We start from the raw sequence: 24,108 nt of genomic DNA, 5'->3' as shown, positions 1-24,108 counted from the left end.
TAAGCCAGGGATTTGAGTCCCATCTGGGGTGGTTGCCCACCTTTCATCAGTATACTGAGTTTTAGATCCAGACAGGCTTCTTTTCTGGATAAGGCGAAGATTGTGGGTTCGGGTCCCATGTGGGGTGGGTGCCCACCTTCCATCCAAAAGCATGTCTTGTTTTATTTCCAGACTGGCTTCTTTTCTGGATAACATTTGCCTCTTAAATAGGTCTTGAAAAATCTCGCCAAATGGTAGTCTTTACAAAGACAATAGCTATGTCCAAAGAGAAGTGTTCCTGAGCAACATTACCTATTGTTAAGGTGGAGAGCATCTCATTTTCATTAAAAACACACCACTTTGCTTTACTCTTCACTTATGGCATAGCCCACTGCATTTTCAAGGACGGGGTTTAAACTGACATAGGACTAGGTTTTCAATTGAGCAACTTTTTCCAGGCAAAAGAAGACATGGATAAATGGTGCTGCAAGAGCTCCTGTGGCGCAATCGGTCAGCGCGCGGTACTTATATAGCAGTAACTGTTGAGCAATGCTGAGGTTGTGAGTTCGAGCCTCACCTGGAGCATTACTTTCTTGCCGTCATCTGTCTTTTATTACTGCATTACAAGCTGATAGTTCAATGCCTAATCGCAGTTGATTTCTTTAAAACAATCGAAAAGAAAGCCACGCTTCTTCTGTGCATGTAGCCCCAGTGGCCTAATGGATAAGGCACTGGCCTCCTAAGCCAGGGATTCGAGTCCCATCTGGGGTGGTTGCCCACCTTTCATCAGTATACTGAGTTTTAGATCCAGACAGGCTTCTTTTCTGGATAAGGCGAAGATTGTGGGTTCGGGTCCCATGTGGGGTGGGTGCCCACCTTTCATCCAAAAGCATGTCGTGTTTTATTTCCAGACTGGCTTCTTTTCTGGATAACATTTGCCTCTTAAATAGGTCTTGAAAAATCTCGCCCAATGGTAGTCTTTACAAAGACAATAGCTATGTCCAAAGAGAAGTGTTCCTGAGCAACATTACCTATTGTTAAGGTGGAGAGCATCTCATTTTCATTAAAAACACACCACTTTGCTTTACTCTTCACTTATGGCATAGCCCACTGCATTTTCAAGGACGGGGTTTAAACTGACATAGGACTAGGTTTTCAATTGAACAACTTTTTCCAGGCAAAAGAAGACATGGATAAATGGTGCTACAAGAGCTCCTGTGGCGCAATCGGTCAGCGCGCGGTACTTATATAGCAGTAACTGTTGAGCAATGCCGAGGTTGTGAGTTCGAGCCTCACCTGGAGCATTACTTTCTTGCCTCATCTGTCTTTTATTACTGCATTACAAGCTGATAGTTCAATGCCTAATCGCAGTTGATTTCTTTAAAACAATCGAAAAGAAAGCCACGCTTCTTCTGTGCATGTAGCCCCAGTGGCCTAATGGATAAGGCACTGGCCTCCTAAGCCAGGGATTCGAGTCCCATCTGGGGTGGTTGCCCACCTTTCATCAGTATACTGAGTTTTAGATCCAGACAGGCTTCTTTTCTGGATAAGGCGAAGATTGTGGGTTCGGGTCCCATGTGGGGTGGGTGCCCACCTTCCATCCAAAAGCATGTCGTGTTTTATTTCCAGACTGGCTTCTTTTCTGGATAACATTTGCCTCTTAAATAGGTCTTGAAAAATCTCGCCCAATGGTAGTCTTTACAAAGACAATAGCTATGTCCAAAGAGAAGTGTTCCTGAGCAACATTACCTATTGTTAAGGTGGAGAGCATCTCATTTTCATTAAAAACACACCACTTTGCTTTACTCTTCACTTATGGCATAGCCCACTGCATTTTCAAGGACGGGGTTTAAACTGACATAGGACTAGGTTTTCAATTGAGCAACTTTTTCCAGGCAAAAGAAGACATGGATAAACGGTGCTGCAAGAGCTCCAGTGGCACAATCGGGCAGCGCGCGGTACTTATATAGCAGTAACTGTTGAGCAATGCCGAGGTTGTGAGTTCGAGCCTCACCTGGAGCATTACTTTCTTGCCGTCATCTGTCTTTTATTACTGCATTACAAGCTGATAGTTCAATGCCTAATCGCAGTTGATTTCTTTAAAACAATCGAAAAGAAAGCCACGCTTCTTCTGTGCATGTAGCCCCAGTGGCCTAATGGATAAGGCACTGGCCTCCTAAGCCAGGGATTCGAGTCCCATCTGGGGTGGTTGCCCACCTTTCATCAGTATACTGAGTTTTAGATCCAGACAGGCTTCTTTTCTGGATAAGGCGAAGATTGTGGGTTCGGGTCCCATGTGGGGTGGGTGCCCACCTTTCATCCAAAAGCATGTCGTGTTTTATTTCCAGACTGGCTTCTTTTCTGGATAACATTTGCCTCTTAAATAGGTCTTGAAAAATCTCGCCCAATGGTAGTCTTTACAAAGACAATAGCTATGTCCAAAGAGAAGTGTTCCTGAGCAACATTACCTATTGTTAAGGTGGAGAGCATCTCATTTTCATTAAAAACACACCACTTTACTTTACTCTTCACTTATGGCATAGCCCACTGCATTTTCAAGGACGGGGTTTAAACTGACATAGGACTAGGTTTTCAATTGAGCAACTTTTTCCAGGCAAAAGAAGACATGGATAAATGGTGCTGCAAGAGCTCCAGTGGCGCAATCGGTCAGCGCGCGGTACTTATATAGCAGTAACTGTTGAGCAATGCCGAGGTTGTGAGTTCGAGCCTCACCTGGAGCATTAGTTTCTTGCTGTCATCTGTCTTTTATTACTGCATTACAAGCTGATAGTTCAATGCCTAATCGCAGTTGATTTCTTTAAAACAATCGAAAAGAAAGCCACGCTTCTTCTGTGCATGTAGCCCCAGTGGCCTAATGGATAAGGCACTGGCCTCCTAAGCCAGGGATTCGAGTCCCATCTGGGGTGGTTGCCCACCTTTCATCAGTATACTGAGTTTTAGATCCAGACAGGCTTCTTTTCTAGATAAGGCGAAGATTGTGGGTTCGAGTCCCATGTGGGGTGGGTGCCCACCTTCCATCCAAAAGCATGTCCTGTTTTATTTCCAGACTGGCTTCTTTTCTGGATAACATTTGCCTCTTAAATAGGTCTTGAAAAATCTCGCCCAATGGTAGTCTTTACAAAGACAATAGCTATGTCCAAAGAGAAGTGTTCCTGAGCAACATTACCTATTGTTAAGGTGGAGAGCATCTCATTTTCATTAAAAACACACCACTTTGCTTTACTCTTCACTTATGGCATAGCCCACTGCATTTTCAAGGACGGGGTTTAAACTGACATAGGACTAGGTTTTCAATTGAGCAACGTTTTCCAGGCAAAAGAAGACATGGATAAACAGTGCTGCAAGAGCTCCAGTGGCGCAATTGGTCAGCGCGCGCTACTTATATAGCAGTAACTGTTGAGCAATGCCGAGGTTGTGAGTTCGAGACTCACCTGGAGCATTACTTTCTTGCCGTCATCTGTTTTTTATTACTGCATTACAAGCTGATAGTTCAATGCCTAATCGCAGTTGATTTCTTTAAAACAATCGAAAAGAAAGCCACGCTTCTTCTGTGCATGTAGCCCCAGTGGCCTAATGGATAAGGCACTGGCCTCCTAAGCCAGGGATTCGAGTCCCATCTGGGGTGGTTGCCCACCTTTCATCAGTATACTGAGTTTTAGATCCAGACAGGCTTCTTTTCTGGATAAGGCGAAGATTGTGGGTACGGGTCCCATGTGGGGTGGGTGCCCACCTTTCATCAGTATACTGAGTTTTAGATCCAGACAGGCTTCTTTTCTGGATAAGGCGAAGATTGTGGGTTCGGGTCCCATGTGGGGTGGGTGCCTACCTTTCATCCAAAAGCATGTCATGTTTTATTTCCAGACTAGCTTCTTTTCTGGATAAGATTTGCCTCTTAAATAGGTCTTGAAAAATCTCGCCCAATGGTAGTCTTTACAAAGACAATAGCTATGTCCAAAGAGAAGTGTTCCTGAGCAACATTACCTATTGTTAAGGTGGAGAGCATCTCATTTTCATTAAAAACACACCACTTTGCTTTACTCTTCACTTATGGCATAGCCCACTGCATTTTCAAGGACGGGGTTTAAACTGACATAGGACTAGGTTTTCAATTGAGCAACTTTTTCCAGGCAAAAGAAGACATGGATAAATGGTGCTACAAGAGCTCCTGTGGCGCAATCGGTCAGCGCGCGGTACTTATATAGCAGTAACTGTTGAGCAATGCCGAGGTTGTGAGTTCGAGCCTCACCTGGAGCATTACTTTCTTGCCTCATCTGTCTTTTATTACTGCATTACAAGCTGATGGTTCAATGCCTAATCGCAGTTGATTTCTTTAAAACAATCGAAAAGAAAGCCACGCTTCTTCTGTGCATGTAGCCCCAGTGGCCTAATGGATAAGGCACTGGCCTCCTAAGCCAGGGATTCGAGTCCCATCTGGGGTGGTTGCCCACCTTTCATCAGTATACTGAGTTTTAGATCCAGACAGGCTTCTTTTCTGGATAAGGCGAAGATTGTGGGTTCGGGTCCCATGTGGGGTGGGTGCCCACCTTTCATCCAAAAGCATGTCGTGTTTTATTTCCAGACTGGCTTCTTTTCTGGATTACATTTGCCTCTTAAATAGGTCTTGAAAAATCTCGCCCAATGGTAGTCTTTACAAAGACAATAGCTATGTCCAAAGAGAAGTGTTCCTGAGCAACATTACCTATTGTTAAGGTGGAGAGCATCTCATTTTCATTAAAAACACACCACTTTGCTTTACTCTTCACTTATGGCATAGCCCACTGCATTTTCAAGGACGGGGTTTAAACTGACATAGGACTAGGTTTTCAATTGAGCAACTTTTTCCAGGCAAAAGAAGACATGGATAAATGGTGCTGCAAGAGCACCAGTGGCGCAATCGGTCAGCGCGCGGTACTTATATAGCAGTAACTGTTGAGCAATGCCGAGGTTGTGAGTTCAAGCCTCACCTGGAGCATTACTTTCTTGCCGTCATCTGTCTTTTATTACTGCATTACAAGCTGATAGTTCAATGCTTAATCGCAGTTGATTTCTTTAAAACAATCGAAAAGAAAGCCACGCTTCTTCTGTGCATGTAGCCCCAGTGGCCTAATGGATAAGGCACTGGCCTCCTAAGCCAGGGATTTGAGTCCCATCTGGGGTGGTTGCCCACCTTTCATCAGTATACTGAGTTTTAGATCCAGACAGGCTTCTTTTCTGGATAAGGCGAAGATTGTGGGTTCGGGTCCCATGTGGGGTGGGTGCCCACCTTCCATCCAAAAGCATGTCTTGTTTTATTTCCAGACTGGCTTCTTTTCTGGATAACATTTGCCTCTTAAATAGGTCTTGAAAAATCTCGCCCAATGGTAGTCTTTACAAAGACAATAGCTATGTCCAAAGAGAAGTGTTCCTGAGCAACATTACCTATTGTTAAGGTGGAGAGCATCTCATTTTCATTAAAAACACACCACTTTACTTTACTCTTCACTTATGGCATAGCCCACTGCATTTTCAAGGACGGGGTTTAAACTGACATAGGACTAGGTTTTCAATTGAGCAACTTTTTCCAGGCAAAAGAAGACATGGATAAATGGTGCTGCAAGAGCTCCAGTGGCGCAATCGGTCAGCGCGCGGTACTTATATAGCAGTAACTGTTGAGCAATGCCGAGGTTGTGAGTTCGAGCCTCACCTGGAGCATTAGTTTCTTGCTGTCATCTGTCTTTTATTACTGCATTACAAGCTGATAGTTCAATGCCTAATCGCAGTTGATTTCTTTAAAACAATCGAAAAGAAAGCCACGCTTCTTCTGTGCATGTAGCCCCAGTGGCCTAATGGATAAGGCACTGGGCTCCTAAGCCAGGGATTCGAGTCCCATCTGGGGTGGTTGCCCACCTTTCATCAGTATACTGAGTTTTAGATCCAGACAGGCTTCTTTTCTAGATAAGGCGAAGATTGTGGGTTCGAGTCCCATGTGGGGTGGGTGCCCACCTTCCATCCAAAAGCATGTCCTGTTTTATTTCCAGACTGGCTTCTTTTCTGGATAACATTTGCCTCTTAAATAGGTCTTGAAAAATCTCGCCCAATGGTAGTCTTTACAAAGACAATAGCTATGTCCAAAGAGAAGTGTTCCTGAGCAACATTACCTATTGTTAAGGTGGAGAGCATCTCATTTTCATTAAAAACACACCACTTTGCTTTACTCTTCACTTATGGCATAGCCCACTGCATTTTCAAGGACGGGGTTTAAACTGACATAGGACTAGGTTTTCAATTGAGCAACGTTTTCCAGGCAAAAGAAGACATGGATAAACAGTGCTGCAAGAGCTCCAGTGGCGCAATTGGTCAGCGCGCGCTACTTATATAGCAGTAACTGTTGAGCAATGCCGAGGTTGTGAGTTCGAGACTCACCTGGAGCATTACTTTCTTGCCGTCATCTGTTTTTTATTACTGCATTACAAGCTGATAGTTCAATGCCTAATCGCAGTTGATTTCTTTAAAACAATCGAAAAGAAAGCCACGCTTCTTCTGTGCATGTAGCCCCAGTGGCCTAATGGATAAGGCACTGGCCTCCTAAGCCAGGGATTCGAGTCCCATCTGGGGTGGTTGCCCACCTTTCATCAGTATACTGAGTTTTAGATCCAGACAGGCTTCTTTTCTGGATAAGGCGAAGATTGTGGGTACGGGTCCCATGTGGGGTGGGTGCCCACCTTTCATCAGTATACTGAGTTTTAGATCCAGACAGGCTTCTTTTCTGGATAAGGCGAAGATTGTGGGTTCGGGTCCCATGTGGGGTGGGTGCCTACCTTTCATCCAAAAGCATGTCATGTTTTATTTCCAGACTAGCTTCTTTTCTGGATAAGATTTGCCTCTTAAATAGGTCTTGAAAAATCTCGCCCAATGGTAGTCTTTACAAAGACAATAGCTATGTCCAAAGAGAAGTGTTCCTGAGCAACATTACCTATTGTTAAGGTGGAGAGCATCTCATTTTCATTAAAAACACACCACTTTGCTTTACTCTTCACTTATGGCATAGCCCACTGCATTTTCAAGGACGGGGTTTAAACTGACATAGGACTAGGTTTTCAATTGAGCAACTTTTTCCAGGCAAAAGAAGACATGGATAAATGGTGCTACAAGAGCTCCTGTGGCGCAATCGGTCAGCGCGCGGTACTTATATAGCAGTAACTGTTGAGCAATGCCGAGGTTGTGAGTTCGAGCCTCACCTGGAGCATTACTTTCTTGCCTCATCTGTCTTTTATTACTGCATTACAAGCTGATAGTTCAATGCCTAATCGCAGTTGATTTCTTTAAAACAATCGAAAAGAAAGCCACGCTTCTTCTGTGCATGTAGCCCCAGTGGCCTAATGGATAAGGCACTGGCCTCCTAAGCCAGGGATTCGAGTCCCATCTGGGGTGGTTGCCCACCTTTCATCAGTATACTGAGTTTTAGATCCAGACAGGCTTCTTTTCTGGATAAGGCGAAGATTGTGGGTTCGGGTCCCATGTGGGGTGGGTGCCCACCTTTCATCCAAAAGCATGTCGTGTTTTATTTCCAGACTGGCTTCTTTTCTGGATTACATTTGCCTCTTAAATAGGTCTTGAAAAATCTCGCCCAATGGTAGTCTTTACAAAGACAATAGCTATGTCCAAAGAGAAGTGTTCCTGAGCAACATTACCTATTGTTAAGGTGGAGAGCATCTCATTTTCATTAAAAACACACCACTTTGCTTTACTCTTCACTTATGGCATAGCCCACTGCATTTTCAAGGACGGGGTTTAAACTGACATAGGACTAGGTTTTCAATTGAGCAACTTTTTCCAGGCAAAAGAAGACATGGATAAATGGTGCTGCAAGAGCTCCAGTGGCGCAATCGGTCAGCGCGCGGTACTTATATAGCAGTAACTGTTGAGCAATGCCGAGGTTGTGAGTTCAAGCCTCACCTGGAGCATTACTTTCTTGCCGTCATCTGTCTTTTATTACTGCATTACAAGCTGATAGTTCAATGCTTAATCGCAGTTGATTTCTTTAAAACAATCGAAAAGAAAGCCACGCTTCTTCTGTGCATGTAGCCCCAGTGGCCTAATGGATAAGGCACTGGCCTCCTAAGCCAGGGATTTGAGTCCCATCTGGGGTGGTTGCCCACCTTTCATCAGTATACTGAGTTTTAGATCCAGACAGGCTTCTTTTCTGGATAAGGCGAAGATTGTGGGTTCGGGTCCCATGTGGGGTGGGTGCCCACCTTCCATCCAAAAGCATGTCTTGTTTTATTTCCAGACTGGCTTCTTTTCTGGATAACATTTGCCTCTTAAATAGGTCTTGAAAAATCTCGCCAAATGGTAGTCTTTACAAAGACTATAGCTATGTCCAAAGAGAAGTGTTCCTGAGCAACATTACCTATTGTTAAGGTGGAGAGCATCTCATTTTCATTAAAAACACACCACTTTGCTTTACTCTTCACTTATGGCATAGCCCACTGCATTTTCAAGGACGGGGTTTAAACTGACATAGGACTAGGTTTTCAATTGAGCAACTTTTTCCAGGCAAAAGAAGACATGGATAAATGGTGCTGCAAGAGCTCCTGTGGCGCAATCGGTCAGCGCGCGGTACTTATATAGCAGTAACTGTTGAGCAATGCTGAGGTTGTGAGTTCGAGCCTCACCTGGAGCATTACTTTCTTGCCGTCATCTGTCTTTTATTACTGCATTACAAGCTGATAGTTCAATGCCTAATCGCAGTTGATTTCTTTAAAACAATCGAAAAGAAAGCCACGCTTCTTCTGTGCATGTAGCCCCAGTGGCCTAATGGATAAGGCACTGGCCTCCTAAGCCAGGGATTCGAGTCCCATCTGGGGTGGTTGCCCACCTTTCATCAGTATACTGAGTTTTAGATCCAGACAGGCTTCTTTTCTGGATAAGGCGAAGATTGTGGGTTCGGGTCCCATGTGGGGTGGGTGCCCACCTTTCATCCAAAAGCATGTCGTGTTTTATTTCCAGACTGGCTTCTTTTCTGGATAACATTTGCCTCTTAAATAGGTCTTGAAAAATCTCGCCCAATGGTAGTCTTTACAAAGACAATAGCTATGTCCAAAGAGAAGTGTTCCTGAGCAACATTACCTATTGTTAAGGTGGAGAGCATCTCATTTTCATTAAAAACACACCACTTTGCTTTACTCTTCACTTATGGCATAGCCCACTGCATTTTCAAGGACGGGGTTTAAACTGACATAGGACTAGGTTTTCAATTGAGCAACTTTTTCCAGGCAAAAGAAGACATGGATAAATGGTGCTGCAAGAGCTCCAATGGCGCAATCGGTCAGCGCGCGGTACTTATATAGCAGTAACTGTTGAGCAATGCCGAGGTTGTGAGTTCGAGCCTCACCTGGAGCATTACTTTCCTGCCTCATCTGTCTTTTATTACTGCATTACAAGCTGATAGTTCAATGCCTAATCGCAGTTGATTTCTTTAAAACAATCGAAAAGAAAGCCACGCTTCTTCTGTGCATGTAGCCCCAGTGGCCTAATGGATAAGGCACTGGCCTCCTAAGCCAGGGATTCGAGTCCCATCTGGGGTGGTTGCCCACCTTTCATCAGTATACTGAGTTTTAGATCCAGACAGGCTTCTTTTCTGGATAAGGCGAAGATTGTGGGTTCGGGTCCCATGTGGGGTGGGTGCCCACCTTTCATCCAAAAGCATGTCGTGTTTTATTTCCAGACTGGCTTCTTTTCTGGATTACATTTGCCTCTTAAATAGGTCTTGAAAAATCTCGCCCAATGGTAGTCTTTACAAAGACAATAGCTATGTCCAAAGAGAAGTGTTCCTGAGCAACATTACCTATTGTTAAGGTGGAGAGCATCTCATTTTCATTAAAAACACACCACTTTGCTTTACTCTTCACTTATGGCATAGCCCACTGCATTTTCAAGGACGGGGTTTAAACTGACATAGGACTAGGTTTTCAATTGAGCAACTTTTTCCAGGCAAAAGAAGACATGGATAAATGGTGCTGCAAGAGCTCCAGTGGCGCAATCGGTCAGCGCGCGGTACTTATATAGCAGTAACTGTTGAGCAATGCCGAGGTTGTGAGTTCAAGCCTCACCTGGAGCATTACTTTCTTGCCGTCATCTGTCTTTTATTACTGCATTACAAGCTGATAGTTCAATGCTTAATCGCAGTTGATTTCTTTAAAACAATCGAAAAGAAAGCCACGCTTCTTCTGTGCATGTAGCCCCAGTGGCCTAATGGATAAGGCACTGGCCTCCTAAGCCAGGGATTTGAGTCCCATCTGGGGTGGTTGCCCACCTTTCATCAGTATACTGAGTTTTAGATCCAGACAGGCTTCTTTTCTGGATAAGGCGAAGATTGTGGGTTCGGGTCCCATGTGGGGTGGGTGCCCACCTTCCATCCAAAAGCATGTCTTGTTTTATTTCCAGACTGGCTTCTTTTCTGGATAACATTTGCCTCTTAAATAGGTCTTGAAAAATCTCGCCAAATGGTAGTCTTTACAAAGACAATAGCTATGTCCAAAGAGAAGTGTTCCTGAGCAACATTACCTATTGTTAAGGTGGAGAGCATCTCATTTTCATTAAAAACACACCACTTTGCTTTACTCTTCACTTATGGCATAGCCCACTGCATTTTCAAGGACGGGGTTTAAACTGACATAGGACTAGGTTTTCAATTGAGCAACTTTTTCCAGGCAAAAGAAGACATGGATAAATGGGGCTGCAAGAGCTCCTGTGGCGCAATCGGTCAGCGCGCGGTACTTATATAGCAGTAACTGTTGAGCAATGCTGAGGTTGTGAGTTCGAGCCTCACCTGGAGCATTACTTTCTTGCCGTCATCTGTCTTTTATTACTGCATTACAAGCTGATAGTTCAATGCCTAATCGCAGTTGATTTCTTTAAAACAATCGAAAAGAAAGCCACGCTTCTTCTGTGCATGTAGCCCCAGTGGCCTAATGGATAAGGCACTGGCCTCCTAAGCCAGGGATTCGAGTCCCATCTGGGGTGGTTGCCCACCTTTCATCAGTATACTGAGTTTTAGATCCAGACAGGCTTCTTTTCTGGATAAGGCGAAGATTGTGGGTTCGGGTCCCATGTGGGGTGGGTGCCCACCTTTCATCCAAAAGCATGTCGTGTTTTATTTCCAGACTGGCTTCTTTTCTGGATAACATTTGCCTCTTAAATAGGTCTTGAAAAATCTCGCCCAATGGTAGTCTTTACAAAGACAATAGCTATGTCCAAAGAGAAGTGTTCCTGAGCAACATTACCTATTGTTAAGGTGGAGAGCATCTCATTTTCATTAAAAACACACCACTTTACTTTACTCTTCACTTATGGCATAGCCCACTGCATTTTCAAGGACGGGGTTTAAACTGACATAGGACTAGGTTTTCAATTGAGCAACTTTTTCCAGGCAAAAGAAGACATGGATAAATGGTGCTGCAAGAGCTCCAGTGGCACAATCGGTCAGCGCGCGGTACTTATATAGCAGTAACTGTTGAGCAATGCCGAGGTTGTGAGTTCGAGCCTCACCTGGAGCATTACTTTCTTGCTGTCATCTGTCTTTTATTACTGCATTACAAGCTGATAGTTCAATGCCTAATCGCAGTTGATTTCTTTAAAACAATCGAAAAGAAAGCCACGCTTCTTCTGTGCATGTAGCCCCAGTGGCCTAATGGATAAGGCACTGGCCTCCTAAGCCAGGGATTCGAGTCCCATCTGGGGTGGTTGCCCACCTTTCATCAGTATACTGAGTTTTAGATCCAGACAGGCTTCTTTTCTGGATAAGGCGAAGATTGTGGGTTCGAGTCCCATGTGGGATGGGTGCCCACCTTCCATCCAAAAGCATGTCCTGTTTTATTTCCAGACTGGCTTCTTTTCTGGATAACATTTGCCTCTTAAATAGGTCTTGAAAAATCTCGCCAAATGGTAGTCTTTACAAAGACAATAGCTATGTCCAAAGAGAAGTGTTCCTGAGCAACATTACCTATTGTTAAGGTGGAGAGCATCTCATTTTCATTAAAAACACACCACTTTGCTTTACTCTTCACTTATGGCATAGCCCACTGCATTTTCAAGGACGGGGTTTAAACTGACATAGGACTAGGTTTTCAATTGAGCAACTTTTTCCAGGCAAAAGAAGACATGGACAAATGGTGCTGCAAGAGCTCCTGTGGCGCAATCGGTCAGCGCGCGGTACTTATATAGCAGTAACTGTTGAGCAATGCTGAGGTTGTGAGTTCGAGCCTCACCTGGAGCATTACTTTCTTGCCGTCATCTGTCTTTTATTACTGCATTACAAGCTGATAGTTCAATGCCTAATCGCAGTTGATTTCTTTAAAACAATCGAAAACAAAGCCACGCTTCTTCTGTGCATGTAGCCCCAGTGGCCTAATGGATAAGGCACTGGCCTCCTAAGCCAGGGATTCGAGTCCCATCTGGGGTGGTTGCCCACCTTTCATCAGTATACTGAGTTTTAGATCCAGACAGGCTTCTTTTCTGGATAAGGCGAAGATTGTGGGTTCGGGTCCCATGTGGGGTGGGTGCCCACCTTTCATCCAAAAGCATGTCGTGTTTTATTTCCAGACTGGCTTCTTTTCTGGATAACATTTGCCTCTTAAATAGGTCTTGAAAAATCTCGCCCAATGGTAGTCTTTACAAAGACAATAGCTATGTCCAAAGAGAAGTGTTCCTGAGCAACATTACCTATTGTTAAGGTGGAGAGCATCTCATTTTCATTAAAAACACACCACTTTGCTTTACTCTTCACTTATGGCATAGCCCACTGCATTTTCAAGGACGGGGTTTAAACTGACATAGGACTAGGTTTTCAATTGAGCAACTTTTTCCAGGCAAAAGAAGACATGGATAAATGGTGCTGCAAGAGCTCCAATGGCGCAATCGGTCAGCGCGCGGTACTTATATAGCAGTAACTGTTGAGCAATGCCGAGGTTGTGAGTTCGAGCCTCACCTGGAGCATTACTTTCTTGCCGTCATCTGTCTTTTATTACTGCATTACAAGCTGATAGTTCAATGCTTAATCGCAGTTGATTTCTTTAAAACAATCGAAAAGAAAGCCACGCTTCTTCTGTGCATGTAGCCCCAGTGGCCTAATGGATAAGGCACTGGCCTCCTAAGCCAGGGATTGTGGGTTCGAGTCCCATCTGGGGTGGTTGCCCACCTTTCATCCAAAAGCATGTCGTGTTTTATTTCCAGACTGGCTTCTTTTCTGGATAACATTTGCCTCTTAAATAGGTCTTGAAAAATCTCGCTCAATGGTAGTCTTTACAAAGACAATAGCTATGTCCAAAGAGAAGTGTTCCTGAGCAACATTACCTATTGTTAAGGAGGAGAGCATCTCATTTTCATTAAAAACACACCACTTTGCTTTACTCTTCACTTATGGCATAGCCCACTGCATTTTCAAGGACGGGGTTTAAACTGACATAGGACTAGGTTTTCAATTGAGCAACTTTTTCCAGGCAAAAGAAGACATGGATAAATGGTGCTGCAAGAGCTCCAGTGGCGCAATCGGTCAGCGCGCGGTACTTATATAGCAGTAACTGTTGAGCAATGCCGAGGTTGTGAGTTCGAGCCTCACCTGGAGCATTACTTTCTTGCCGTCATCTGTCTTTTATTACTGCATTACAAGCTGATAGTTCAATGCTTAATCGCAGTTGATTTCTTTAAAACAATCGAAAAGAAAGCCACGCTTCTTCTGTGCATGTAGCCCCAGTGGCCTAATGGATAAGGCACTGGCCTCCTAAGCCAGGGATTGTGGGTTCGAGTCCCATCTGGGGTGGTTGCCCACCTTTCATCAGTATACTGAGTTTTAGATCCAGACAGGCTTCTTTTCTGGATAAGGCGAAGATTGTGGGTTCGGGTCCCATGTGGGGTGGGTGCCCACCTTTCATCCAAAAGCATGTCGTGTTTTATTTCCAGACTGGCTTCTTTTCTGGATAACATTTGCCTCTTAAATAGGTCTTGAAAAATCTCGCCCAATGGTAGTCTTTACAAAGACAATAGCTATGTCCAAAGAGAAGTGTTCCTGAGCAACATTACCTATTGTTAAGGTGGAGAGCATCTCATTTTCATTAAAAACACACCACTTTGCTTTACTCTTCACTTATGGCATAGCCCACTGCATTTTCAAGGACGGGGTTTAAACTGACATAGGACTAGGTTTTCAATTGAGCAACTTTTTCCAGGCAAAAGAAGACATGGATAAATGGTGCTGCAAGAGCTCCAATGGCGCAATCGGTCAGCGCGCGGTACTTATATAGCAGTAACTGTTGAGCAATGCCGAGGTTGTGAGTTCGAGCCTCACCTGGAGCATTACTTTCTTGCCGTCATCTGTCTTTTATTACTGCATTACAAGCTGATAGTTCAATGCTTAATCGCAGTTGATTTCTTTAAAACAATCGAAAAGAAAGCCACGCTTCTTCTGTGCATGTAGCCCCAGTGGCCTAATGGATAAGGCACTGGCCTCCTAAGCCAGGGATTGTGGGTTCGAGTCCCATCTGGGGTGGTTGCCCACCTTTCATCAGTATACTGAGTTGCCCACCTTTCATCAGTATACTGAGTTTTAGATCCAGACAGGCTTCTTTTCTGGATAAGGCGAAGATTGTGGGTTCGAGTCCCATGTGGGGTGGGTGCCCACCTTCCATCCAAAAGCATGTTGTGTTTTATTTCCAGACTGGCTTCTTTTCTGGATAACATTTGCCTTCTAAATAGGTCTTGAAAAATCTCGCCCAATGGTAGTCTTTACAAAGACAATAGCTATGTCCAAAGAGAAGTGTTCCTGAGCAACATTACCTATTGTTAAGGTGGAGAGCATCTCATTTTCATTAAAAACACACCACTTTGCTTTACTCTTCACTTATGGCATAGCCCACTGCATTTTCAAGGACGGGGTTTAAACTGACATAGGACTAGGTTTTCAATTGAGCAACTTTTTCCAGGCAAAAGAAGACATGGATAAATGGTGCTGCAAGAGCTCCAGTGGCGCAATCGGTCAGCGCGCGGTACTTATATAGCAGTAACTGTTGAGCAATGCCGAGGTTGTGAGTTCGAGCCTCACCTGGAGCATTACTTTCTTGCCGTCATCTGTCTTTTATTACTGCATTACAAGCTGATAGTTCAATGCTTAATCGCAGTTGATTTCTTTAAAACAATCGAAAAGAAAGCCACGCTTCTTCTGTGCATGTAGCCCCAGTGGCCTAATGGATAAGGCACTGGCCTCCTAAGCCAGGGATTGTGGGTTCGAGTCCCATCTGGGGTGGTTGCCCACCTTTCATCAGTATACTGAGTTTTAGATCCAGACAGGCTTCTTTTCTGGATAACATTTGCCTCTTAAATAGGTCTTGAAAAATCTCGCCCAATGGTAGTCTTTACATTAGTCTAAGACAATAGCTATGTCCAAAGAGAAGTGTTCCTGAGCAACATTACCTATTGTTAAAGTGGAGAGCATCTCATTTTCATTAAAAACACACCACTTTGCTTTACTCTTCACTTATGGCATAGCGAAGATTGTGGGTTCGGGTCCCATGTGGGGTGGGTGCCCACCTTTCATCCCATCTGGGGTGGTTGCCCACCTTTCATCAGTATACTGAGTTTTAGATCCAGACAGGCTTCTTTTCTGGATAAGGCGAAGATTGTGGGTTCGGGTCCCATGTGGGGTGGGTGCCCACCTTTCATCCAAAAGCATGTCGTGTTTTATTTCCAGACTGGCTTCTTTTCTGGATAACATTTGCCTCTTAAATAGGTCTTGAAAAATCTCGCCCAATGGTAGTCTTTACAAAGACAATAGCTATGTCCAAAGAGAAGTGTTCCTGAGCAACATTACCTATTGTTAAGGTGGAGAGCATCTCATTTTCATTAAAAACACACCACTTTGCTTTACTCTTCACTTATGGCATAGCCCACTGCATTTTCAAGGACGGGGTTTAAACTGACATAGGACTAGGTTTTCAATTGAGCAACTTTTTCCAGGCAAAAGAAGACATGGATAAATGGTGCTGCAAGAGCTCCAGTGGCGCAATCGGTCAGCGCGCGGTACTTATATAGCAGTAACTGTTGAGCAATGCCGAGGTTGTGAGTTCGAGCCTCACCTGGAGCATTACTTTCTTGCCGTCATCTGTCTTTTATTACTGCATTACAAGCTGATAGTTCAATGCTTAATCGCAGTTGATTTCTTTAAAACAATCGAAAAGAAAGCCACGCTTCTTCTGTGCATGTAGCCCCAGTGGCCTAATGGATAAGGCACTGGCCTCCTAAGCCAGGGATTGTGGGTTCGAGTCCCATCTGGGGTGGTTGCCCACCTTTCATCAGTATACTGAGTTTTAGATCCAGACAGGCTTCTTTTCAGGATAAGGCGAAGATTGTGGGTTCGGGTCCCATGTGGGGTGGGTGCCCACCTTTCATCCAAAAGCATGTCTTGTTTTATTTCCAGACTGGCTTCTTTTCTGGATAACATTTGCCTCTTAAATAGGTCTTGAAAAATCTCGCCCAATGGTAGTCTTTACAAAGACAATAGCTATGTCCAAAGAGAAGTGTTCCTGAGCAACATTACCTATTGTTAAGGTGGAGAGCATCTCATTTTCATTAAAAACACACCACTTTGCTTTACTCTTCACTTATGGCATAGCCCACTGCATTTTCAAGGACGGGGTTTAAACTGACATAGGACTAGGTTTTCAATTGAGCAACTTTTTCCAGGCAAAAGAAGACATGGATAAATGGTGCTGCAAGAGCTCCAGTGGCGCAATCGGTCAGCGCGCGGTACTTATATAGCAGTAACTGTTGAGCAATGCCGAGGTTGTGAGTTCGAGCCTCACCTGGAGCATTACTTTCTTGCCGTCATCTGTCTTTTATTACTGCATTACAAGCTGATAGTTCAATGCTTAATCGCAGTTGATTTCTTTAAAACAATCGAAAAGAAAGCCACGCTTCTTCTGTGCATGTAGCCCCAGTGGCCTAATGGATAAGGCACTGGCCTCCTAAGCCAGGGATTCGAGTCCCATCTGGGGTGGTTGCCCACCTTTCATCAGTATACTGAGTTTTAGATCCAGACAGGCTTCTTTTCTGGATAAGGCGAAGATTGTGGGTTCGGGTCCCATGTGGGGTGGGTGCCCACCTTCCATCCAAAAGCATGTCGTGTTTTATTTCCAGACTGGCTTCTTTTCTGGATAACATTTGCCTCTTAAATAGGTCTTGAAAAATCTCGCCCAATGGTAGTCTTTACAAAGACAATAGCTATGTCCAAAGAGAAGTGTTCCTGAGCAACATTACCTATTGTTAAGGTGGAGAGCATCTCATTTTCATTAAAAACACACCACTTTGCTTTACTCTTCACTTATGGCATAGCCCACTGCATTTTCAAGGACGGGGTTTAAACTGACATAGGACTAGGTTTTCAATTGAGCAACTTTTTCCAGGCAAAAGAAGACATGGATAAACGGTGCTGCAAGAGCTCCAGTGGCACAATCGGGCAGCGCGCGGTACTTATATAGCAGTAACTGTTGAGCAATGCCGAGGTTGTGAGTTCGAGCCTCACCTGGAGCATTACTTTCTTGCCGTCATCTGTCTTTTATTACTGCATTACAAGCTGATAGTTCAATGCCTAATCGCAGTTGATTTCTTTAAAACAATCGAAAAGAAAGCCACGCTTCTTCTGTGCATGTAGCCCCAGTGGCCTAATGGATAAGGCACTGGCCTCCTAAGCCAGGGATTCGAGTCCCATCTGGGGTGGTTGCCCACCTTTCATCAGTATACTGAGTTTTAGATCCAGACAGGCTTCTTTTCTGGATAAGGCGAAGATTGTGGGTTCGGGTCCCATGTGGGGTGGGTGCCCACCTTTCATCCAAAAGCATGTCGTGTTTTATTTCCAGACTGGCTTCTTTTCTGGATAACATTTGCCTCTTAAATAGGTCTTGAAAAATCTCGCCCAATGGTAGTCTTTACAAAGACAATAGCTATGTCCAAAGAGAAGTGTTCCTGAGCAACATTACCTATTGTTAAGGTGGAGAGCATCTCATTTTCATTAAAAACACACCACTTTACTTTACTCTTCACTTATGGCATAGCCCACTGCATTTTCAAGGACGGGGTTTAAACTGACATAGGACTAGGTTTTCAATTGAGCAACTTTTTCCAGGCAAAAGAAGACATGGATAAATGGTGCTGCAAGAGCTCCAGTGGCGCAATCGGTCAGCGCGCGGTACTTATATAGCAGTAACTGTTGAGCAATGCCGAGGTTGTGAGTTCGAGCCTCACCTGGAGCATTAGTTTCTTGCTGTCATCTGTCTTTTATTACTGCATTACAAGCTGATAGTTCAATGCCTAATCGCAGTTGATTTCTTTAAAACAATCGAAAAGAAAGCCACGCTTCTTCTGTGCATGTAGCCCCAGTGGCCTAATGGATAAGGCACTGGCCTCCTAAGCCAGGGATTCGAGTCCCATCTGGGGTGGTTGCCCACCTTTCATCAGTATACTGAGTTTTAGATCCAGACAGGCTTCTTTTCTAGATAAGGCGAAGATTGTGGGTTCGAGTCCCATGTGGGGTGGGTGCCCACCTTCCATCCAAAAGCATGTCCTGTTTTATTTCCAGACTGGCTTCTTTTCTGGATAACATTTGCCTCTTAAATAGGTCTTGAAAAATCTCGCCCAATGGTAGTCTTTACAAAGACAATAGCTATGTCCAAAGAGAAGTGTTCCTGAGCAACATTACCTATTGTTAAGGTGGAGAGCATCTCATTTTCATTAAAAACACACCACTTTGCTTTACTCTTCACTTATGGCATAGCCCACTGCATTTTCAAGGACGGGGTTTAAACTGACATAGGACTAGGTTTTCAATTGAGCAACGTTTTCCAGGCAAAAGAAGACATGGATAAACAGTGCTGCAAGAGCTCCAGTGGCGCAATTGGTCAGCGCGCGCTACTTATATAGCAGTAACTGTTGAGCAATGCCGAGGTTGTGAGTTCGAGACTCACCTGGAGCATTACTTTCTTGCCGTCATCTGTTTTTTATTACTGCATTACAAGCTGATAGTTCAATGCCTAATCGCAGTTGATTTCTTTAAAACAATCGAAAAGAAAGCCACGCTTCTTCTGTGCATGTAGCCCCAGTGGCCTAATGGATAAGGCACTGGCCTCCTAAGCCAGGGATTCGAGTCCCATCTGGGGTGGTTGCCCACCTTTCATCAGTATACTGAGTTTTAGATCCAGACAGGCTTCTTTTCTGGATAAGGCGAAGATTGTGGGTACGGGTCCCATGTGGGGTGGGTGCCCACCTTTCATCAGTATACTGAGTTTTAGATCCAGACAGGCTTCTTTTCTGGATAAGGCGAAGATTGTGGGTTCGGGTCCCATGTGGGGTGGGTGCCTACCTTTCATCCAAAAGCATGTCATGTTTTATTTCCAGACTAGCTTCTTTTCTGGATAAGATTTGCCTCTTAAATAGGTCTTGAAAAATCTCGCCCAATGGTAGTCTTTACAAAGACAATAGCTATGTCCAAAGAGAAGTGTTCCTGAGCAACATTACCTATTGTTAAGGTGGAGAGCATCTCATTTTCATTAAAAACACACCACTTTGCTTTACTCTTCACTTATGGCATAGCCCACTGCATTTTCAAGGACGGGGTTTAAACTGACATAGGACTAGGTTTTCAATTGAGCAACTTTTTCCAGGCAAAAGAAGACATGGATAAATGGTGCTACAAGAGCTCCTGTGGCGCAATCGGTCAGCGCGCGGTACTTATATAGCAGTAACTGTTGAGCAATGCCGAGGTTGTGAGTTCGAGCCTCACCTGGAGCATTACTTTCTTGCCTCATCTGTCTTTTATTACTGCATTACAAGCTGATAGTTCAATGCCTAATCGCAGTTGATTTCTTTAAAACAATCGAAAAGAAAGCCACGCTTCTTCTGTGCATGTAGCCCCAGTGGCCTAATGGATAAGGCACTGGCCTCCTAAGCCAGGGATTCGAGTCCCATCTGGGGTGGTTGCCCACCTTTCATCAGTATACTGAGTTTTAGATCCAGACAGGCTTCTTTTCTGGATAAGGCGAAGATTGTGGGTTCGGGTCCCATGTGGGGTGGGTGCCCACCTTTCATCCAAAAGCATGTCGTGTTTTATTTCCAGACTGGCTTCTTTTCTGGATTACATTTGCCTCTTAAATAGGTCTTGAAAAATCTCGCCCAATGGTAGTCTTTACAAAGACAATAGCTATGTCCAAAGAGAAGTGTTCCTGAGCAACATTACCTATTGTTAAGGTGGAGAGCATCTCATTTTCATTAAAAACACACCACTTTGCTTTACTCTTCACTTATGGCATAGCCCACTGCATTTTCAAGGACGGGGTTTAAACTGACATAGGACTAGGTTTTCAATTGAGCAACTTTTTCCAGGCAAAAGAAGACATGGATAAATGGTGCTGCAAGAGCTCCAGTGGCGCAATCGGTCAGCGCGCGGTACTTATATAGCAGTAACTGTTGAGCAATGCCGAGGTTGTGAGTTCAAGCCTCACCTGGAGCATTACTTTCTTGCTGTCATCTGTCTTTTATTACTGCATTACAAGCTGATAGTTCAATGCTTAATCGCAGTTGATTTCTTTAAAACAATCGAAAAGAAAGCCACGCTTCTTCTGTGCATGTAGCCCCAGTGGCCTAATGGATAAGGCACTGGCCTCCTAAGCCAGGGATTTGAGTCCCATCTGGGGTGGTTGCCCACCTTTCATCAGTATACTGAGTTTTAGATCCAGACAGGCTTCTTTTCTGGATAAGGCGAAGATTGTGGGTTCGGGTCCCATGTGGGGTGGGTGCCCACCTTCCATCCAAAAGCATGTCTTGTTTTATTTCCAGACTGGCTTCTTTTCTGGATAACATTTGCCTCTTAAATAGGTCTTGAAAAATCTCGCCCAATGGTAGTCTTTACAAAGACAATAGCTATGTCCAAAGAGAAGTGTTCCTGAGCAACATTACCTATTGTTAAGGTGGAGAGCATCTCATTTTCATTAAAAACACACCACTTTACTTTACTCTTCACTTATGGCATAGCCCACTGCATTTTCAAGGACGGGGTTTAAACTGACATAGGACTAGGTTTTCAATTGAGCAACTTTTTCCAGGCAAAAGAAGACATGGATAAATGGTGCTGCAAGAGCTCCAGTGGCGCAATCGGTCAGCGCGCGGTACTTATATAGCAGTAACTGTTGAGCAATGCCGAGGTTGTGAGTTCGAGCCTCACCTGGAGCATTAGTTTCTTGCTGTCATCTGTCTTTTATTACTGCATTACAAGCTGATAGTTCAATGCCTAATCGCAGTTGATTTCTTTAAAACAATCGAAAAGAAAGCCACGCTTCTTCTGTGCATGTAGCCCCAGTGGCCTAATGGATAAGGCACTGGGCTCCTAAGCCAGGGATTCGAGTCCCATCTGGGGTGGTTGCCCACCTTTCATCAGTATACTGAGTTTTAGATCCAGACAGGCTTCTTTTCTAGATAAGGCGAAGATTGTGGGTTCGAGTCCCATGTGGGGTGGGTGCCCACCTTCCATCCAAAAGCATGTCCTGTTTTATTTCCAGACTGGCTTCTTTTCTGGATAACATTTGCCTCTTAAATAGGTCTTGAAAAATCTCGCCCAATGGTAGTCTTTACAAAGACAATAGCTATGTCCAAAGAGAAGTGTTCCTGAGCAACATTACCTATTGTTAAGGTGGAGAGCATCTCATTTTCATTAAAAACACACCACTTTGCTTTACTCTTCACTTATGGCATAGCCCACTGCATTTTCAAGGACGGGGTTTAAACTGACATAGGACTAGGTTTTCAATTGAGCAACGTTTTCCAGGCAAAAGAAGACATGGATAAACAGTGCTGCAAGAGCTCCAGTGGCGCAATTGGTCAGCGCGCGCTACTTATATAGCAGTAACTGTTGAGCAATGCCGAGGTTGTGAGTTCGAGACTCACCTGGAGCATTACTTTCTTGCCGTCATCTGTTTTTTATTACTGCATTACAAGCTGATAGTTCAATGCCTAATCGCAGTTGATTTCTTTAAAACAATCGAAAAGAAAGCCACGCTTCTTCTGTGCATGTAGCCCCAGTGGCCTAATGGATAAGGCACTGGCCTCCTAAGCCAGGGATTCGAGTCCCATCTGGGGTGGTTGCCCACCTTTCATCAGTATACTGAGTTTTAGATCCAGACAGGCTTCTTTTCTGGATAAGGCGAAGATTGTGGGTACGGGTCCCATGTGGGGTGGGTGCCCACCTTTCATCAGTATACTGAGTTTTAGATCCAGACAGGCTTCTTTTCTGGATAAGGCGAAGATTGTGGGTTCGGGTCCCATGTGGGGTGGGTGCCTACCTTTCATCCAAAAGCATGTCATGTTTTATTTCCAGACTAGCTTCTTTTCTGGATAAGATTTGCCTCTTAAATAGGTCTTGAAAAATCTCGCCCAATGGTAGTCTTTACAAAGACAATAGCTATGTCCAAAGAGAAGTGTTCCTGAGCAACATTACCTATTGTTAAGGTGGAGAGCATCTCATTTTCATTAAAAACACACCACTTTGCTTTACTCTTCACTTATGGCATAGCCCACTGCATTTTCAAGGACGGGGTTTAAACTGACATAGGACTAGGTTTTCAATTGAGCAACTTTTTCCAGGCAAAAGAAGACATGGATAAATGGTGCTACAAGAGCTCCTGTGGCGCAATCGGTCAGCGCGCGGTACTTATATAGCAGTAACTGTTGAGCAATGCCGAGGTTGTGAGTTCGAGCCTCACCTGGAGCATTACTTTCTTGCCTCATCTGTCTTTTATTACTGCATTACAAGCTGATAGTTCAATGCCTAATCGCAGTTGATTTCTTTAAAACAATCGAAAAGAAAGCCACGCTTCTTCTGTGCATGTAGCCCCAGTGGCCTAATGGATAAGGCACTGGCCTCCTAAGCCAGGGATTCGAGTCCCATCTGGGGTGGTTGCCCACCTTTCATCAGTATACTGAGTTTTAGATCCAGACAGGCTTCTTTTCTGGATAAGGCGAAGATTGTGGGTTCGGGTCCCATGTGGGGTGGGTGCCCACCTTTCATCCAAAAGCATGTCGTGTTTTATTTCCAGACTGGCTTCTTTTCTGGATTACATTTGCCTCTTAAATAGGTCTTGAAAAATCTCGCCCAATGGTAGTCTTTACAAAGACAATAGCTATGTCCAAAGAGAAGTGTTCCTGAGCAACATTACCTATTGTTAAGGTGGAGAGCATCTCATTTTCATTAAAAACACACCACTTTGCTTTACTCTTCACTTATGGCATAGCCCACTGCATTTTCAAGGACGGGGTTTAAACTGACATAGGACTAGGTTTTCAATTGAGCAACTTTTTCCAGGCAAAAGAAGACATGGATAAATGGTGCTGCAAGAGCTCCAGTGGCGCAATCGGTCAGCGCGCGGTACTTATATAGCAGTAACTGTTGAGCAATGCCGAGGTTGTGAGTTCAAGCCTCACCTGGAGCATTACTTTCTTGCTGTCATCTGTCTTTTATTACTGCATTACAAGCTGATAGTTCAATGCCTAATCGCAGTTGATTTCTTTAAAACAATCGAAAAGAAAGCCACGCTTCTTCTGTGCATGTAGCCCCAGTGGCCTAATGGATAAGGCACTGGCCTCCTAAGCCAGGGATTCGAGTCCCATCTGGGGTGGTTGCCCACCTTTCATCAGTATACTGAGTTTTAGATCCAGACAGGCTTCTTTTCTAGATAAGGCGAAGATTGTGGGTTCGAGTCCCATGTGGGGTGGGTGCCCACCTTCCATCCAAAAGCATGTCCTGTTTTATTTCCAGACTGGCTTCTTTTCTGGATAACATTTGCCTCTTAAATAGGTCTTGAAAAATCTCGCCCAATGGTAGTCTTTACAAAGACAATAGCTATGTCCAAAGAGAAGTGTTCCTGAGCAACATTACCTATTGTTAAGGTGGAGAGCATCTCATTTTCATTAAAAACACACCACTTTGCTTTACTCTTCACTTATGGCATAGCCCACTGCATTTTCAAGGACGGGGTTTAAACTGACATAGGACTAGGTTTTCAATTGAGCAACGTTTTCCAGGCAAAAGAAGACATG

The 24,108-nt window shown here is 44.2% G+C and overlaps 30 non-coding genes across 30 annotated transcripts; all 30 read left to right on the top strand.

Moving 5' to 3' along the window:
* The first annotated feature begins 471 nt into the window (after nt 1-471).
* On the top strand, nt 472-564 carry TRNAI-UAU (transfer RNA isoleucine (anticodon UAU)). Its single transcript is given in 2 exon segments — nt 472-509; nt 529-564. It is a non-coding gene; the product is annotated as a tRNA-Ile (tRNA).
* A 626-nt stretch (nt 565-1,190) lies between these two features.
* TRNAI-UAU (transfer RNA isoleucine (anticodon UAU)) lies at nt 1,191-1,283 on the top strand. Its single transcript is given in 2 exon segments — nt 1,191-1,228; nt 1,248-1,283. It is a non-coding gene; the product is annotated as a tRNA-Ile (tRNA).
* A 1,344-nt stretch (nt 1,284-2,627) lies between these two features.
* Nucleotides 2,628-2,720, top strand: TRNAI-UAU (transfer RNA isoleucine (anticodon UAU)). The gene is given in 2 exon segments: nt 2,628-2,665; nt 2,685-2,720. It is a non-coding gene; the product is annotated as a tRNA-Ile (tRNA).
* A 1,441-nt stretch (nt 2,721-4,161) lies between these two features.
* Nucleotides 4,162-4,254, top strand: TRNAI-UAU (transfer RNA isoleucine (anticodon UAU)). The gene is given in 2 exon segments: nt 4,162-4,199; nt 4,219-4,254. It is a non-coding gene; the product is annotated as a tRNA-Ile (tRNA).
* Nucleotides 4,255-5,598: 1,344 nt separating this feature from the next.
* On the top strand, nt 5,599-5,691 carry TRNAI-UAU (transfer RNA isoleucine (anticodon UAU)). Its single transcript is given in 2 exon segments — nt 5,599-5,636; nt 5,656-5,691. It is a non-coding gene; the product is annotated as a tRNA-Ile (tRNA).
* A 1,441-nt stretch (nt 5,692-7,132) lies between these two features.
* Nucleotides 7,133-7,225, top strand: TRNAI-UAU (transfer RNA isoleucine (anticodon UAU)). Its single transcript is given in 2 exon segments — nt 7,133-7,170; nt 7,190-7,225. It is a non-coding gene; the product is annotated as a tRNA-Ile (tRNA).
* Nucleotides 7,226-7,850: 625 nt separating this feature from the next.
* On the top strand, nt 7,851-7,943 carry TRNAI-UAU (transfer RNA isoleucine (anticodon UAU)). The gene is given in 2 exon segments: nt 7,851-7,888; nt 7,908-7,943. It is a non-coding gene; the product is annotated as a tRNA-Ile (tRNA).
* Nucleotides 7,944-8,569: 626 nt separating this feature from the next.
* TRNAI-UAU (transfer RNA isoleucine (anticodon UAU)) lies at nt 8,570-8,662 on the top strand. The gene is given in 2 exon segments: nt 8,570-8,607; nt 8,627-8,662. It is a non-coding gene; the product is annotated as a tRNA-Ile (tRNA).
* Nucleotides 8,663-9,288: 626 nt separating this feature from the next.
* TRNAI-UAU (transfer RNA isoleucine (anticodon UAU)) lies at nt 9,289-9,381 on the top strand. Its single transcript is given in 2 exon segments — nt 9,289-9,326; nt 9,346-9,381. It is a non-coding gene; the product is annotated as a tRNA-Ile (tRNA).
* A 625-nt stretch (nt 9,382-10,006) lies between these two features.
* Nucleotides 10,007-10,099, top strand: TRNAI-UAU (transfer RNA isoleucine (anticodon UAU)). Its single transcript is given in 2 exon segments — nt 10,007-10,044; nt 10,064-10,099. It is a non-coding gene; the product is annotated as a tRNA-Ile (tRNA).
* Nucleotides 10,100-10,725: 626 nt separating this feature from the next.
* TRNAI-UAU (transfer RNA isoleucine (anticodon UAU)) lies at nt 10,726-10,818 on the top strand. Its single transcript is given in 2 exon segments — nt 10,726-10,763; nt 10,783-10,818. It is a non-coding gene; the product is annotated as a tRNA-Ile (tRNA).
* Nucleotides 10,819-11,444: 626 nt separating this feature from the next.
* On the top strand, nt 11,445-11,537 carry TRNAI-UAU (transfer RNA isoleucine (anticodon UAU)). The gene is given in 2 exon segments: nt 11,445-11,482; nt 11,502-11,537. It is a non-coding gene; the product is annotated as a tRNA-Ile (tRNA).
* A 626-nt stretch (nt 11,538-12,163) lies between these two features.
* On the top strand, nt 12,164-12,256 carry TRNAI-UAU (transfer RNA isoleucine (anticodon UAU)). Its single transcript is given in 2 exon segments — nt 12,164-12,201; nt 12,221-12,256. It is a non-coding gene; the product is annotated as a tRNA-Ile (tRNA).
* A 626-nt stretch (nt 12,257-12,882) lies between these two features.
* TRNAI-UAU (transfer RNA isoleucine (anticodon UAU)) lies at nt 12,883-12,975 on the top strand. The gene is given in 2 exon segments: nt 12,883-12,920; nt 12,940-12,975. It is a non-coding gene; the product is annotated as a tRNA-Ile (tRNA).
* A 120-nt stretch (nt 12,976-13,095) lies between these two features.
* On the top strand, nt 13,096-13,168 carry TRNAR-CCU (transfer RNA arginine (anticodon CCU)). The gene has a single exon. It is a non-coding gene; the product is annotated as a tRNA-Arg (tRNA).
* Nucleotides 13,169-13,512: 344 nt separating this feature from the next.
* TRNAI-UAU (transfer RNA isoleucine (anticodon UAU)) lies at nt 13,513-13,605 on the top strand. The gene is given in 2 exon segments: nt 13,513-13,550; nt 13,570-13,605. It is a non-coding gene; the product is annotated as a tRNA-Ile (tRNA).
* Nucleotides 13,606-13,725: 120 nt separating this feature from the next.
* Nucleotides 13,726-13,798, top strand: TRNAR-CCU (transfer RNA arginine (anticodon CCU)). The gene has a single exon. It is a non-coding gene; the product is annotated as a tRNA-Arg (tRNA).
* A 440-nt stretch (nt 13,799-14,238) lies between these two features.
* Nucleotides 14,239-14,331, top strand: TRNAI-UAU (transfer RNA isoleucine (anticodon UAU)). The gene is given in 2 exon segments: nt 14,239-14,276; nt 14,296-14,331. It is a non-coding gene; the product is annotated as a tRNA-Ile (tRNA).
* Nucleotides 14,332-14,451: 120 nt separating this feature from the next.
* TRNAR-CCU (transfer RNA arginine (anticodon CCU)) lies at nt 14,452-14,524 on the top strand. Its single transcript has one exon. It is a non-coding gene; the product is annotated as a tRNA-Arg (tRNA).
* A 467-nt stretch (nt 14,525-14,991) lies between these two features.
* TRNAI-UAU (transfer RNA isoleucine (anticodon UAU)) lies at nt 14,992-15,084 on the top strand. Its single transcript is given in 2 exon segments — nt 14,992-15,029; nt 15,049-15,084. It is a non-coding gene; the product is annotated as a tRNA-Ile (tRNA).
* Nucleotides 15,085-15,204: 120 nt separating this feature from the next.
* On the top strand, nt 15,205-15,277 carry TRNAR-CCU (transfer RNA arginine (anticodon CCU)). The gene has a single exon. It is a non-coding gene; the product is annotated as a tRNA-Arg (tRNA).
* Nucleotides 15,278-16,021: 744 nt separating this feature from the next.
* Nucleotides 16,022-16,114, top strand: TRNAI-UAU (transfer RNA isoleucine (anticodon UAU)). The gene is given in 2 exon segments: nt 16,022-16,059; nt 16,079-16,114. It is a non-coding gene; the product is annotated as a tRNA-Ile (tRNA).
* Nucleotides 16,115-16,234: 120 nt separating this feature from the next.
* Nucleotides 16,235-16,307, top strand: TRNAR-CCU (transfer RNA arginine (anticodon CCU)). The gene has a single exon. It is a non-coding gene; the product is annotated as a tRNA-Arg (tRNA).
* Nucleotides 16,308-16,747: 440 nt separating this feature from the next.
* On the top strand, nt 16,748-16,840 carry TRNAI-UAU (transfer RNA isoleucine (anticodon UAU)). Its single transcript is given in 2 exon segments — nt 16,748-16,785; nt 16,805-16,840. It is a non-coding gene; the product is annotated as a tRNA-Ile (tRNA).
* Nucleotides 16,841-18,185: 1,345 nt separating this feature from the next.
* TRNAI-UAU (transfer RNA isoleucine (anticodon UAU)) lies at nt 18,186-18,278 on the top strand. Its single transcript is given in 2 exon segments — nt 18,186-18,223; nt 18,243-18,278. It is a non-coding gene; the product is annotated as a tRNA-Ile (tRNA).
* Nucleotides 18,279-19,719: 1,441 nt separating this feature from the next.
* Nucleotides 19,720-19,812, top strand: TRNAI-UAU (transfer RNA isoleucine (anticodon UAU)). Its single transcript is given in 2 exon segments — nt 19,720-19,757; nt 19,777-19,812. It is a non-coding gene; the product is annotated as a tRNA-Ile (tRNA).
* Nucleotides 19,813-20,437: 625 nt separating this feature from the next.
* Nucleotides 20,438-20,530, top strand: TRNAI-UAU (transfer RNA isoleucine (anticodon UAU)). Its single transcript is given in 2 exon segments — nt 20,438-20,475; nt 20,495-20,530. It is a non-coding gene; the product is annotated as a tRNA-Ile (tRNA).
* A 626-nt stretch (nt 20,531-21,156) lies between these two features.
* TRNAI-UAU (transfer RNA isoleucine (anticodon UAU)) lies at nt 21,157-21,249 on the top strand. Its single transcript is given in 2 exon segments — nt 21,157-21,194; nt 21,214-21,249. It is a non-coding gene; the product is annotated as a tRNA-Ile (tRNA).
* A 1,441-nt stretch (nt 21,250-22,690) lies between these two features.
* Nucleotides 22,691-22,783, top strand: TRNAI-UAU (transfer RNA isoleucine (anticodon UAU)). The gene is given in 2 exon segments: nt 22,691-22,728; nt 22,748-22,783. It is a non-coding gene; the product is annotated as a tRNA-Ile (tRNA).
* A 625-nt stretch (nt 22,784-23,408) lies between these two features.
* On the top strand, nt 23,409-23,501 carry TRNAI-UAU (transfer RNA isoleucine (anticodon UAU)). Its single transcript is given in 2 exon segments — nt 23,409-23,446; nt 23,466-23,501. It is a non-coding gene; the product is annotated as a tRNA-Ile (tRNA).
* The last annotated feature ends 607 nt before the right edge of the window (nt 23,502-24,108 follow it).

The sequence above is a fragment of the Eleutherodactylus coqui genome, chromosome 2 (genome assembly GCF_035609145.1).
Source record: "Eleutherodactylus coqui strain aEleCoq1 chromosome 2, aEleCoq1.hap1, whole genome shotgun sequence".
NCBI classification, from domain to species: domain Eukaryota; kingdom Metazoa; phylum Chordata; class Amphibia; order Anura; family Eleutherodactylidae; genus Eleutherodactylus; species Eleutherodactylus coqui.
The sequence above is the reverse complement of the archived record's forward strand: the minus strand, read 5'-3'. Positions and strand labels throughout refer to the sequence as shown.